Source organism: Camarhynchus parvulus, chromosome 18 (assembly GCF_901933205.1).
Source record: "Camarhynchus parvulus chromosome 18, STF_HiC, whole genome shotgun sequence".
In the NCBI taxonomy this organism is placed as follows: Eukaryota; Metazoa; Chordata; class Aves; order Passeriformes; family Thraupidae; genus Camarhynchus; species Camarhynchus parvulus.
In genome coordinates this window covers 8,216,205-8,230,607 of record NC_044588.1, presented here as the reverse complement: position 1 = coordinate 8,230,607, position 14,403 = coordinate 8,216,205, and positions in this window count along the sequence as shown.

Sequence of the window (14,403 nt, the reverse complement as noted above, 5' to 3'; positions counted from 1 at the left end):
CCGAAGAGGGGTGGCTAAAATCTGCCTGCTGTAGGTTTAGCAAAAAGCTGAAGGGAAGATGATTAGGGGATGGATATGGGCAGGCACAAAAACAAGGAGGTAATATTTGGGTAAATATATTAGAGGTGGCTCTTTGGAACACCTTCCTCTCCCCACCCAATGGAAGACAGGATGTTACTGTGTGCCAGAAGTGTTGGATTGGTCTTGTTTGACAGGCAGACACAGAAATCAGCTTTGATGGGCTCCAGGATATCAGGGATGGGATTGATGCTGTCCTGTCAATGTTACTCCAGGCACCTTTGAGTACTCCTGCTTCTCCTCAGGGTGCTGGCTGGCTCAGTTTTGGCTGATTCAGCTTTAGGGAGCTGCTGACACTCCTTTGGTCCATCTCAGGCCACCCCCTGGGCTTTGACAGCTGATGGAGCACGAGCACCCCAGAGACAGTCCCCCATCCGTGCTGCATGGCAGGGACCAGCCCCAGAGCCCTGCTGAGCCTTCTGGGCAGCATTTCCAGCCAGGGCCAAGGTGGGGAGGGGAGGGCTTGGCCCAGGAGATGGACTGTGACATTCATATCTTCTGGAAAAATCCCTTCACCCAGGATTTCTCTGCTGGGAACCTGAAAAGACTCAGAGAAAAAGGAAAACAATTTTATCTCATTCGCTTCTCCTGTGTTTTGCTCATGTGGAATGTGTTTGGAGATTGTTTACCCACAGGTGATTGTTTCAGTGGATTCTGCTGTGAGTTGTTTTCACTCTTTGGCCAACCAGGGCCAAGCTGTGTCAGCACTCTGGCAAGAGTCAGGAGTTTTCATTATTATCTTTTTAGCATTCTGTAAGTGTCCTTTCTGTATTCTTTAGTATAGTATAGTATTCTTTAATATAGTATAGTATTCTTTAATATAATATAGTATCATAAAGTAATAAATTAGCCTTCTGAGAACATGGAGTCAGATCCATCATTTCTTCCTGCCACAGGGGACCCCACAAATACAATAATGGACAAGAAATGTGAGATTGTGAGGAAGGAATTCTGTCCTTTCCTGCTGGTCACAGCTGCGGCACCATCACAGGACTCTGTGAGGAAAGGCCCTGGCAGCTCACCCCTGCCACCATCTCATTGTCCACCATGTCATCCTTACTGAAATCTCTTTCACATCCTTTGCAGGAACCCCTTCCCTGTAAAATGGTGCCACAGTCAGGGTTTTGGAGGTGAGAGCTGATTTCTTTGAGATTTCTTTTCAAAAAGCCGTATTTATCCTTCCATTTGACTGTTTCACAGTTTTAGGGCCTGTGGGTAGGAATTCTTTTCCTGGTAGTTCTGTGGTGTGTTTCTGCAGAGGAAAGTCATTTACATCCATTCTCAGAACTGGGAGGTATAAATAGAAGAATTAATTCCCAGTCCATAGCACAGCTGGCCAGCTTGATTAAATCCAGACCTGGAGGATCAAACAGCACCAAAATGAGTGACCAAAGTCCCTGGTCCAAGCTCAGCTTGTTGTAGGTCTTGGATCTCTTCTCTCACAGACTGCGGAATGGTTACTGTTGAGCAAGATGGATTTTGCTTGGCTCCTTCATTCAGGGCAGGTTTTCCAGGGTTTTCCAGGGCTTCACCCATTCTCACGGGTCTTGTCTGAATCCTCTTCCAGCTTCTCAGCCTACATCTCAAGGTGTGCAGCTGCCCAGGACTTACAGACAGGATCCTACCTGAATTCCAGATCCTTTGTGCAGGCAGCCACCCCAATGGGTAGCGGTGAAAACTGGTCTTTAAAATGAAAAGTCTTTTAACTAAAAGTTTTTTAGAGCTGGCAAAGTTGAGGAAAGGAGGATGTCTAGGAGCCCCTGGGCTTGGAGAAGGCATTTAGGGTTTGGAAGGACGAAAGTGGCCAGACAAACAGCAGAGTGGTAGATGTTGTGCCTGCTCTGTGTGTGTCCCAAGGCACAAACACATCTGGAGTGATTTGTGGAGGTACTCAGATACCGAGGAAACCTGCACAGACATGCCTTGGTGACCATCAGAGTCCACCAAAAACACATCAGGAGTGCACAGGAGAGCTGGGGTGGGCCTTGGTGACCATCAGAGTCCCACCAAAATCACACCAGGAGAGCTGGGATAGGCCTTGGTGACTGTCAGAATCCACCAAAAACACATCATGAGTGCACAGGAGAGCTGGGATGGGCCTTGGTGACCATCAGAGTCCACCAAAATCACATCATGAGAGCTGGGATGGGCCTTGGCTCTGCAGTGGTGCAGGACCCAGCCTGTGGCTGTGCTCCAGGACAGATGGATGGATGCACTGATGGAAAACCCTAGAGCAGCTCCAGCTCCTGGGGCTGCCCTGGATTCTCCAGACTCTTCTGGCTCTGGGCTTGGAGTCAAGCCAGAGTGAATCTCACAGAGGGATTGGGATGAGCAGGGGGTAATGAGCTCTTTAGACGGCCATGAAAAGCAGCTTTCATGAGCTGTCATTTCCCATTAGAGCTGACTCTAATGTGGAAACACAGCACAGGGCCCTGGCAGGAGAGGTTCCTGCCTCCAAGTCCCAGCCAGCTCCATCCACATCTCCTCTGGCTCTTTGGAGATGAATCTTGCAGCTTGAAGCAGCTTCAGTGGCTGCTGCAGGACACCAGCTCAACTCTTGCCTGGCAGCATGGAGAGGGAGAAGAAGGACCAGGACCTGGCTGGGGTGGATGTGAGCTGATGTGGATGTTCTGCAGCTGAGTGCAAGGACGCCAAGTGCAGGGATCTTCAAACAAGACCTCCTAATGTGTGGGAGCCTCCTGCCAAAAGGTAGCCAGGAATTTGATGCAAAAGCAGAAATTTTCCTCCAGTTGTCTTGGAGTGCAAAATCCTCCTGAGCTGGCTCGCGGATCACTTCGCAGAGCTCAGCTGTCCACCCATCCACCAAAACCTCCCAAAGCTGGCAGGATGTCTTATAAAAAGAACAGGAGGATGATTGAGTGTCTCTGCTTCCAACTGAGCGTGGGGCAGAGCGCCTGAATCTCCGCCTGAGGATGGAGCTGCACCCCTACCACACCCCTATCCCCCACCCAAAAATCTTGAAAAGGACAATACAGAGAAGCTGCCAGGGGTTTGATTTCCTCCCTGTCTAGGGCATTTGGACCTGAGGTATTACTAAAGTCTATGTAAATACATAAAGTAAACTTCACTGCAGTGTAGAACTGATTAAGAAGTCTTTGAATTTGTTTTCATGCAAGAGAAATCATCCCAATGTTTCATGTACAGAACAAGATGCAGAAATAGGCAGAAATAAAAGCATACAATATTTAGAAGACAAAGAAGGAACAGAGAGCAGCCAGGGAAAGTGGGACAGAAAGACAGAAGAGAGGATGCAGGAAGCAAAAGACAACAGGAGACATGGAAGGCAGGAAGTAAAAGACAACGGCTGCATGGAGATTTGCAGCAGTTCTTGGTGTCATGTCTGCTTGGACATGGATGTGGTGGTGCTGGAAAGGAAGGAGAGCTTGGAAAAGGAATTTCCAACAGGGAGTAACCAAGGGAAACTGGTAGTTTGTATGCCAATAAATTGGAACTGGGATTACTAAGGCAGGGAGTAATTTTTATGCCCTGGAGCTCATTTATCTGCTTCATTCTGGGTTTGGGTGATGGGCACATGGAAGGATGAGGGCCAAGGGCTGGGCATGGAAATCCCCAAAACCTGGATCTTGTCAGAATCCAGGAAATTCCTCTGGCTGCCCTGGAGGGCTTGAGGCCCTGCCCGGGGGGCTCGGAGACCCTGTCACAGAGCCCAAGACCCCTGTGCCCTTGATCTTGACCCATGGAAAAACAATTACCAACCTTTACATGAAGAATTACAAGTCAAGAAATTTTAAGTAGCATGATAGTGAATTTATCATGGGGTGAAAAATAGATTTTTGAGGTTTTTAGAATGGGGGCTCAGCGTCCCAAGATGGAGGAATTTGGGTGTGCCTTGTCCTCTTTTCTTCTTCCTGGCCTCCATGTTCTGGGTGATCTTGGCATTTTTAGATTGGTTTAGAGTAGAAATTCACTGTCTAACACAGGTGATAGGTATTGGGAAGTTATTGTAAATAATGTACACCTAGCTTTTAGTATAAAAACATAACACCAGTGTGCCTCAACCTGACCTGTCAGACAGACCTCGGCGGGTTGGAGAAAGAATTTGATAGATAAGAAACAATAAACAACCTTGAGAACAAGAATAGAAGAGTTCTGACTCCTTCTTCGACCTCCAGGCTGGGAAAAGAGACTTTCTGACCTGTCTTGGGTCACTGTGAGCAGCAGAGATTCCAAGAGTATCTGACAGAACAGTCAGTGTTTAGTCAGTGTTTGGTCACTGTTTTCTGCAAGCAGCGTGTGGGTGAGCAGTGTGCGCAGCATTAGCCAGTGTGACCGTGTTCACAGGGGTCTCAGGTTGAGGGAAGAGATGAGAATGTTGACTCCGTGTTTCAGAAGGCTTGATTTATTATTTTATGATATATATTACATTAAAACTATACTAAAAGAATAAAGGATTTCATCAGAAGGCTGGCTAAGAATAGAAAAAGAAGGAATGATAACAAAGGTTTGTGGCTCGGACTCTCTGTCTGAGCCAGCTGGACTGTGATTGGCCATTAATTAGAAACAACCCCATGAGACCAATCACAGATGCACCTGTTGTATTCCACAGCAGCAGATAATCATTGTTTACATTTTGTTCCTGAGGCCTCTCAGCTTCTCAGGAGGAAAAATCCTAAGGAAAGAATTTTTCCTAAAAGATGTCTGTGACAAGCCAGTGCCCAACCCCTGGGTGTGAGGGGGAGAAGGGCTGGGGAAAAGGAAGGGTGGAAAATTCTCTCATTCCTGGAGATGGAATAGAGAAAGGGGTGAAGCACAAATTCTGCAGGACTGAGCCCTACAGAGATAGCTGCTGCACTCCAGCTATGTGAGGTCTCCCCACCTGCAGCTCCCCAAACCTTCCCTTTCATCCCTCCAATCTTTATTTCATTTGATACACAAAAAAAACTTCTCCTGTCAGCAGAGACACTGGAGTACAGCCTACGGGCTGGGAGAGGAAGGAGGAAATAGCTGCAGCTTGGCTTCTCCTCCCTGAGCACCAGCCAGCTCCCAGCTTGGGATGGATCCAGCAGGAGCAGGGGAACTCACATCCAAGAAACCCCAGGGCTCTGCCAAGGCCACACAGGTAGCAAAGAGCCTGATAGAAAGTCAAGTGAAACATCTGGGAGCTCTTTTTTCTTCTTTTTTTTTTTTTTTTTTTCTGCTGCCCCTGCTGTGTTTCAGGGCAGGAACTCTCTGATGCGCTGCACAGAGGGTTTGCCAGAGCTCCGAATGCTCCAGTGTCCCACACGACCCCCCCTTTGTGTGCATCCAGGAGATCTGGATCAGAGGACAGCAGCAATAATCCAAACCAAAATGCCAATTGATTCGTTAGAATCACAGAATTGTTTTTGTTGAAAGGGACCTAAAGCCCATCCAGTGCCACCCCTGCCATGGCAGGGACACCTCCCACTGTCCCAGGCTGCTCCAAGCCCTGTCCAACCTGGCCCTGGACATTCCAGGGATCCAGGGGCAGCACTCTGTGCCAGGGCCTGCCCACCCTCTGAGTAAAGCACTAAATTCTGGTTCAAAATCCATCAGATCTGGTGCATTTTTTGCCCAGGGAAATGGTGGAATCACCATCCCCAGAAGTGTTAAAAAATGTGCAAATGCGGCCCCTGGGGACATGGTTCAGTGGTGGACCTGGCAGTTCTGGGTTACTGGTTGGATTTGATGGTCTTAGAGGGCTTTTCCAAACTTAATTATTCTGTGCTTTTAGGAGGGGAAGTGCAGCATCCAAAATGCATCCAGGAAAGCTTTTTAGTAACTTTTCCTTTCTTCCTGAGAAATGTCTTATCCAGCCTGGGAAAAGGAGTCCTGCCATGAAACTTGACTGATTATTCCCTACTACCAACAAATAGCTTAAATAAATAATTTCCTACCAGCACAACTAGCAAATTCTGTTTGTTTGAGCCATCCAGCTGAGGAAAAATGACAGAAGTGAAATAAATTATTTCAGGAATTAATTGTGAGCAGGGAAGCAATCCAGTGTCAGTGATACAGGAAAGACACATGAAACTGGAAAAAAACCAAACAAACAAGCACCACAGGAAAATATAATTTAAACATCCACAGAAGACATGCAAATGCAGGCACAATGAGGGGGATTTTTCCTAATGAACTCTAATGCAAAAAAGAAATTAAAGAACTCTCTTTTCACCCTCCCCAGTTGCAGAAGCTCTGTGCTGGAGGGTGGGGGACAGGGGGAGCCTGGTCTGCTCTCAGCCTCACAAGAAGAACTGTATTTTTGATGGAATATTCCTGCTTGTTAAGTGAAACAAACAACTAACTCAGCAAAATTGGAATTTTCAGCACGAGAAGAACAGCCTGGATAAACTTGGCTGAGTGGTTTTGTTTCTCCTTTCTTTCTAAAAAGGGTTTTCAGATGGTTCAGTATGTGAGGCCATTTATTTTTTGAAATAGAAAATCCAGTTTTCTACTCTGTAATACTTTTTCAGTTTGAATTGTAAGCTAAATATTCCATGAATGGGACTTCTCTACTGAAGGTTTGGGAGAATTGAAACCAAATGTTTGAAAATTATCTATTCAAATGACTTGGCTTGACTCGACTCAGACAACTGTTGCTTTTTTAAACTATAAACAATATTAAAACTCTGACTGTTTATCCCCATATGACTTGGGGATTGTTTACAAGTTTTAGACATTTTTCAGGAACTGAAAACCTGTTTCTCATGTATATTTATGCTGGCAGCTGCTATCAAAAGGACAGCTCAGCTCCTCGAAAAGTGGAAGCATATGACAATTTTCCCTTCAGTGAAGCTGGTAAAATATGGGGTGTCAAAGCAGGATGAATTTCCCAGGCTAGTGGGATGGTTTGGCTGTCCAGGCAGTGGATGTAGGCTCCTCCAGAGGGTGGCATTGCCCTCTGGGGTGACCATGCCAAGGGTCCAACGTGCACCATTGTCGCAGACATCTTTTCATGAAAATCCTTTCCTTAGGATTTTTTCCTCCTGAGAAGCTGAGAGGCCTCAGGAACAAAATGTAAACAGTGATGATCTGCTGCTGTGGAATGCAGCAGGTGGATCTGTGATTGGCCCATGCTGGATGTTTATAATTAATGGCCAATCACAGCCCAGCTGGCTCGGACACAGAGTCTGGGACAGCTGCCTTTGTTATCATTCTTTGCTATTCTATTCTTAGCTTAGCCAGCTTTCAGAGGAAACCTTTTCTTCTATTCTTTTAGTATAGTTTTAATGTAATATATATCATAAAATAATAAATCAAGCCTTCTGAAATATGGAGTCAGATCCTCGTCCCTTCCCTCATCCCAAGACCGCTGTGAACACGGTCACACACCATGAGCCCCTCCCTGTCCCCATGCCCTCCCCATCCAGGGCACATCATGTCTGACAGGGGTTCAGGTGGTTCAGACATTAAACTCTGAGTTTGGGTGCCCATTCCCTGGAAATCCCAGAGAAGCTGTGGCTGCTCCATCCCTGGAAATGTCCAAGGCCAGGTTGGGCAGGGCTTGGAGCAGCCTGGGACAGTGGAAGGTGTCCCTGCCTAAGGCAGGAGGGTGGAATGAGATGAGCTTTAAGGTCCCTTCCAACCCAAACCATTCTGGGATCTGCTGTGGAATGCTGCATCCAGGACCAGGCTCTGCTGGAAAAAGGTCAGTTCTGTCATTTACAAGCTTTTCTAAGCTGGTGGAAGCCCAGATATGATCCCAGATGTGTATGTGCAGCCCTGTACTCCATCAGCAGCATCTGTCAGACACCAGGGTCACTGCAGGTCAGGCAGAGCTCCCATCTTGCTCACTCAGGGTTAATATCCAATTTCTACAGGCAGAGCTGGCTGTGCCCTGAGCCCCAGCAGCTCCCAGGAGAAGTCATACAAATGATTTCTTCATTTAACCTTGAATCTTCGCCTTGTGGAAAAATGAAGGAGTTTTGGTCTCAGAGTCAAAGGGGAGGGGAGCAGTGAGGGGGTTTTTGAGTTGTGGTGTATCATTGCCATTGGGTTTGTCTTTATAATTCCCATGGCAGGTGGGTGGGACAGGATGTGCCCCTAAATTGCATTTCTTGGACTGTAGGGCCAGCAGACCCTGTCAGAACTTAACAGAGCTGATTAAAACCCAGCAGGGAGATGGCTCCTGGCATTCCATCAGGTCTGGGGGTGCTGCTGGGAGCCCTGGCTGGATGCTCCCTCTGCCTCCTCCAGCCCTGCACCTCCCAAAGGCCTGGGTGCCAGGACACCACTGGTGCTCACTGTGCACTGGCAGAGCCCTGCAGAGCTGTGAGGGAGCAGAAAGGTGAGGAATTACATTGGTGACAGTCTCTGCCCGGTCAATTTGGCCTCTTTCCTCTGCGCTCTCAGACCTGTCCTGCTTAAGAGAAGGTTCTCACTGCCCTGCCACCTCCTCTGTGCCCAGCCTTGGGGGTCCCCATGTGAGCTGGATAGAAAATCTATTGGTTCTCTTCCAGGGGAGGTGAGTGCTCCCCAGCCAATGCCTCTCAGTCATTTCCTTTGGATTGCTGCCCACACCCCTAAGTCACAGCAGCTGGTGGAAGAACAAAGGAAATGAGCTGGAGAAACTCTGGCCAGGCAAATCTGACCTCCAGCCTCACCATTGCCTGGGCACCAATGGAGAAACTCAGAGAGGCTGGTGTGAAGAAGGACCTGCCATCTCCAGGGCTGGTCTCCATTTCCAGGAGCTGATCTCCATCTCCAAGACTGATCTTCATTTCCAGAGCTGATCTCCATCTGCAGGAGCTGATCTCCCTCTCCAGGACTGATGTCCATTTCCAGGACTGATCTCTATTTCCAGAGCTGATCTCCATTTCCAGGACAGATCTCCATTTCCAGGACAGATCTCCATCTCCAGGAGCTGATCTCCATTTCCAGGGTTGATCTCCATTTCCAGAAGTTGATCTGAGCTGCAGGGACACATTGATGGGGCTCACAAGCAACATTTGAAGCTCCTCTGCTGCGCTGAGCACCTCAGGTAATGCTCACACCAGCAAATTTGGCCTCCAGAAGCCACACAGCTGGAAAGGAACCACAACACCACCACGGCCATCATCATTCCTAATTAACAACATGGAAATGCAGGCACTGGGTCTTGCTTGAGGGGCTTTGCTTGGCTCCCAGCAGCTTTCCCCAGGAGCCAGGCTGCCTGTGGGGCATTCCTTGGCCAGCACACCTGGCAGGTCAGGGGCCAAGCTGGGTGCTGGAGGCTCAATGTGGTGTTGGCTTCTCCTGCAGCTTCACACCCCGATGGATGATCCAGAGCTGTGTCCATGAGTGCTGAGCCCAAGGGCAGGGCTGGAGGTGAGCTCAGGAGAGATTTCCTCAGGATGGAAAGGCAGCATGGACAGGCAGAAGATGGAGGAGGTATAACTCTTCACAAAAGCCATGGCTGGCCAGTATTTTAGGTAAGAAATGCTGTGAACTGACGAATGCAGACTTGTGAGCAGAACTAATTCTGCACATTGGCTTCTCCAGAGTTTTCTGCCCAAGTGTCATTGACTTCTTACCACCACATGGATATTTCTGTGTTTCAGCAGAATTCCCCACGCCTAATCTGGATAGTCCTTTCTGGGTGGAGTGCAAACCCCAGATCGTTAACTCCGGATAACCATAATTAAAAGAAAATAAAATCAAAGGTGCTCAGAAAAGAAATGGAAAATTTTTTCTGTGGAAGCCAAAAGATTATATTAAACTTCAGTGGTTTAATAAAATATTATGAAGTTTGGGAGCATATTTTCCCTGGGACTTAATCTGTTTATACATCTAAAAAAGTAAATAGAATATCATTTTACTTGACCACACAGCAAACCTGATACAGGGGGGGCTTCTCCACTGTATATATTTCTTGAGGAATTCCTTTCCCCTCGGGTTTCACACACTGTGAACTGGGACAATCCTGAACTACCCAGGTCAGGGCAAGCAGGAATTCTTCCATCTCAGTGCAGAAATGCTGTGGACGTGGCAGGGCCAGGGACAGCACTGGGGAACACAGGGAAACTTGAATTTTTGAGGATTTTTGCAATTTAAAGAAAGGAATATGGCATTGACCTTGATGTGGTGCAAGACAAGAGGTCATGGGAATAGTGATGCCACTGGGGAGCTCACAGAAGGCACAGCCATGGAGTGAGTGAGGTTTAGGAGACTAAAATCAGACACAAATGGGTAATTTTGTGGTTTTCCCCCTTTTTTCATAAATTTTGTGGTTTCCCCCCTTTTTTGCCCCCTCTTTCCAGGTTGCTGCCACCAGCAAAAACAGAGCACAGCCTCTCAGTACCCGTAAACTTTATTAAATGTGTGCTTTTTCATTCTTAAATTAAATTATTTTTTTTTTCCATACTGAAATAGCACCAAAGTGAGAAGGATGACAGTATCACCAAGTGAAGGGGAGTGAGGAGAGAAACCCCAGAAACTGCTGCATACAACCAAGGAATGCTTTAATGGTTAGGACAATGGGCAAGGTTTCCCCTTCATCTGGAGATTTGATGCTGTGAAGGGAGAACTGAGAATCAAGCCAGAATCGCCCTGTGCAGGGCAGGAAAAGACAAATTATTGCTGGAAATTTGACTCCTTAGCGCTGCACCCCAAGGGCACCCTGACATCAGGCAGAGGAGTGTCACACGCTGATCCCCATGATGAATAAACTCGTTTTATCTGTGTGGATTGTGGAGTGGCAGCACTTCCACAGCAGCTGAGGAAATTCCCCGTGGCACAAAATCAGCACCAAGAACACCATGGGCACAGCAGCCCCATCCTTGTCCTGCCAGCAAGGGCAGGGATGGATTTCCAGCAGCACAAAGACCTGGCATTGCCTTGCCAAACTGCACTGGTAAAGAAAACCCCATTTCTATGAATTTTCCATCAAAACAGAGAGCAAAGAGCTTCCCCACCCTCCAGGTTTGGCTGAAAGCTGTTGCTGATGGGTTAAAGGGAGATCTCACCTTTCTGAACTGGACTCCAAAGCATGTCAACAGCAGTGGGGGAAAAAAACGAATTTTGAAAACTTTGGGGCAATCCTGGTGCTCAGCACACCCAAGCCCACACTCCTGTGGTCTCAGTGCAGGAGAGCTGTGGTGCCACCTGTGGCTGTGTCTGTCTCCTCAAAGATCATGGAACCAGGGGATGGTTTGGACTGGAATCCACCACAAAGCTCATCTCATTCCTTTCCACCACCCCACGATGCTGCAAGGCCAATCTGCCCTCAGACACTTCCAGGGATGGGGAATCCACCACCTGGGCAACCCAGGCCTCACCACCCCCACTGTGTAAAATTTATGATCAATTTGGCACTTGATGCTAGAAAGGTTGGTGTGGGTTGGTTTTTTTTTTCCCTCAAAACAAATCCAAAATTTGGATTTTGTTCTAAAATCCAAATGTTGTGTCACATATAAGCCTGAGCTTCATCAATGACTAATGGCAGATTTGATTATTGAGACCAGAAGCATTTTAATAACCTAATTATTTTCTCATAGTTAATGTTTAGATTTTTCTGCCTTTTTTTTTTTTCATAAGAAAAACACTTTTTTATTTATAGCTACTTTTGATTTCCCCTCTAATACACATGCTCAGCACTGCAGGCCCAGGAGGGATGTGGTTTTCAATAGTTTACCTCCCAATTCTTCTTAGGTTAAAATAATCTAAACTTCATGGCTGGATTTTCAAATAAGCCTAAAGAGTTTAGAGGCTTAAATGCTATTAGAGTTCAAAGCAATTTGGTTGCATGACCTCTTTTTAAAAGCCATTGTTCATATGTGGAGGGATTTTCCAAACTACTTATGGCCCAGATCAAAACCAATCAATCACAGCCCCAGATCCCTAAATGGCTTTACAAGGTGTGCAACAAGGTATTCAAACCCCTGGAAATGAGGGGGAGCAAAACACTGAAGCATTTAGGGGAAAGTATTCCTAAGTGGCTGAGCTTGATGCGCTGGGAGGAGTTTTTAAAGGCACATTTGACGGGCTTGTGTACATATCAAGGCTCTGCTGATTTAATGGCAGGGATTTGGTGGCAGGTGCAGACACTCAGCTGTAAAAAATGCTTGGTGTTGCTGCAGCTTGTGCAATATGGGGAGACCAGTCCGTGGCCCTATAAAGCTGCTTTATGGTAGTGCAAATGTGACTGTGTGGGAGAAAACAGCAATATAACTATATTGATTTTTTAAACCATCACACTCCTAAGTGATGTTTGTATTTGTCTGCTGGTTTTGGCTGGGGTAGGGTTCATTTCGTTCACAGGACTGTGGTTTGGGTTTGTGCTGGGAACAGTACTGATGACCCAGGGGTGTTTTCATTGGGGCTGAGCAGCTCTCACACAGCATCAAGGCTTTTCCTGCTCCTCCTGGGGATGCACAAGGAGCTGGGAGGGGACACAGCTGGGACAGCTGAGCCTGATGGCTGCAAGGGAAATTCCAGACCATATGGCCTCATGCTCAGCATGTAAAAGTGGGGAAAGAAGGGGGCAGGAAATTTTTGGAGTGATAGTATTTGTCTTCCCAAGTCGCCATTCCAAATGTGAGGGAGCTCTGCTGTCCTGGGGATGAGCATTTGAGCGCCCATGGGAAGCCTGGAATTAATTTCTTGGTTTGCTTTGCTGGTGTGTGTAGCTTTTGCTTTACCTCTTAAATTGTCTTTATCTCAACCCACAGGTTTCCTTAGATTAACTTTTCCAATTCTCCCCGTCTCACCGGTGGGGTGAGTGGGGCTGAGATCCCAGCTGGGCTTAAACCACAATAACTTGTCAAAGGCATGTGCCAACCTTAATTCTCCTAGAAATACCAAAGAAATGGCATGCTGAAATCTTCTTTTCAGCTGGAAGATCTCAGATTTTGTGCCTTGCTGGTGCTGGCACTGTTTGGTTATGCCTGTGAGTGACTGATGCCCCATCCTTGCCACCACCTTGGTTTTTCCATGCGAATAAAGAGCACAGCATGGGGAGCTGTCCATCCCCCATTCCTGCCCCAAAACCTTGCTCTTGGAATATTTATCCCAATAATTCCCCACCATCCTTTTGGCTACAGCTCGTGCCCATTCTGACCAGCACAGGCAGATTGCTCCCCTCACCTCCTGTGGGAAGGAATAATGGGGCACCATCACCAAGAGCCCAAGGTTCTCCCAGCTTCTGATGCTGGGAGGGACCATGGCCCCATCTCTGTGACCATCTCTGATCTTCTCAGGTCATGTCTTGCCTGGATTTTGAGGGGCTGAAGGAGGCAGGCAAGAGAGGGGATGTTGGGGGGTCTGTGTGGTGCCTCATCCTCCTTTCTGCAGCAAGGTGTTTTGTTTATGCAGATGTGGCATGGGACGTTGCCAAAAAAGGCCTTAAAATGGGACATAAATGGGGGAAGAGGTGAAAGCAGCAGTGGAGGGGTGAACATGGCACTGAGCTGTGCCACACCAGGGCAGAGGGCTGAGCACAGCCTGGCTCTGGTGCCACCAGCCCAGCATTACTTCTCTACAGCTGGGGCATGGGAACCTGGGCTCAGGCTCAGCCCTGCTGCGGGAGAAGCTCCTGGGGCCTCAGGAGCTCAATGAAGCTGTTTTCATCCCCCTGGGGAAGGGGCCTGGCAGGCAAAACCCTGTGGGTTTGTGTCTTCAGGGGATGGGAGGGTTCCAGGACTCACATCTTTGGGAACAGGAGATGTGTAGGGCTGAGCAGGAAGGTGGCTCAGGGCAGCCAGGAGAAGCTGTGGCTCAGCACATGCAGAGGAACTCAGTGCCATGAGGCTGAGAGGGTCACCAAACCCTTTTCCTGACTTGCCAAGGTGGAAATGCCTCCCAACCAGGTGAAATTGTACCTTCTGAGCCAATTCTCTCTGGACTCTGAAATCTCTGCTCTGCTGGGATTTTAGGAATATTTTTGCTGGTATGCACGCAGCCAGTGAACTTCATCCCCAGGCTTCTTCCTCACCACATTCCTGGGGCATCCCCACACAGTTTGTTTTATCCCCTCAGGTTTTACCCCTTCAGAGCTGGCCTCAGGACAGGGAGCACTTCCATCCATGTGGTTTATGCAGCACCAAGGTGTCACTGGGTACTCCCAGAGCTCAGGAATGCTGAAGATCAAGAGCCAGCAGATAAATGAGCCCATGGTAATAAAAGACTCTGCTTCACAAACAGATTTTTTGTCACTGAAACATTTCCACCAGCTAAAAAAACGGTAAAGGTTTTGCCTGACACTTTTTAAAGCCCTTCACACCCTTCCAGCTTCCCCCTCAGTGCTCCTTTAGGAAACAACAAATTGTTTTCTTATTCCTCTTTCTGGACATGATTATTGTCACCTTTTCCCAACCAACCCTTCCTCCAGTCTATTTAAGACTGGCCCAA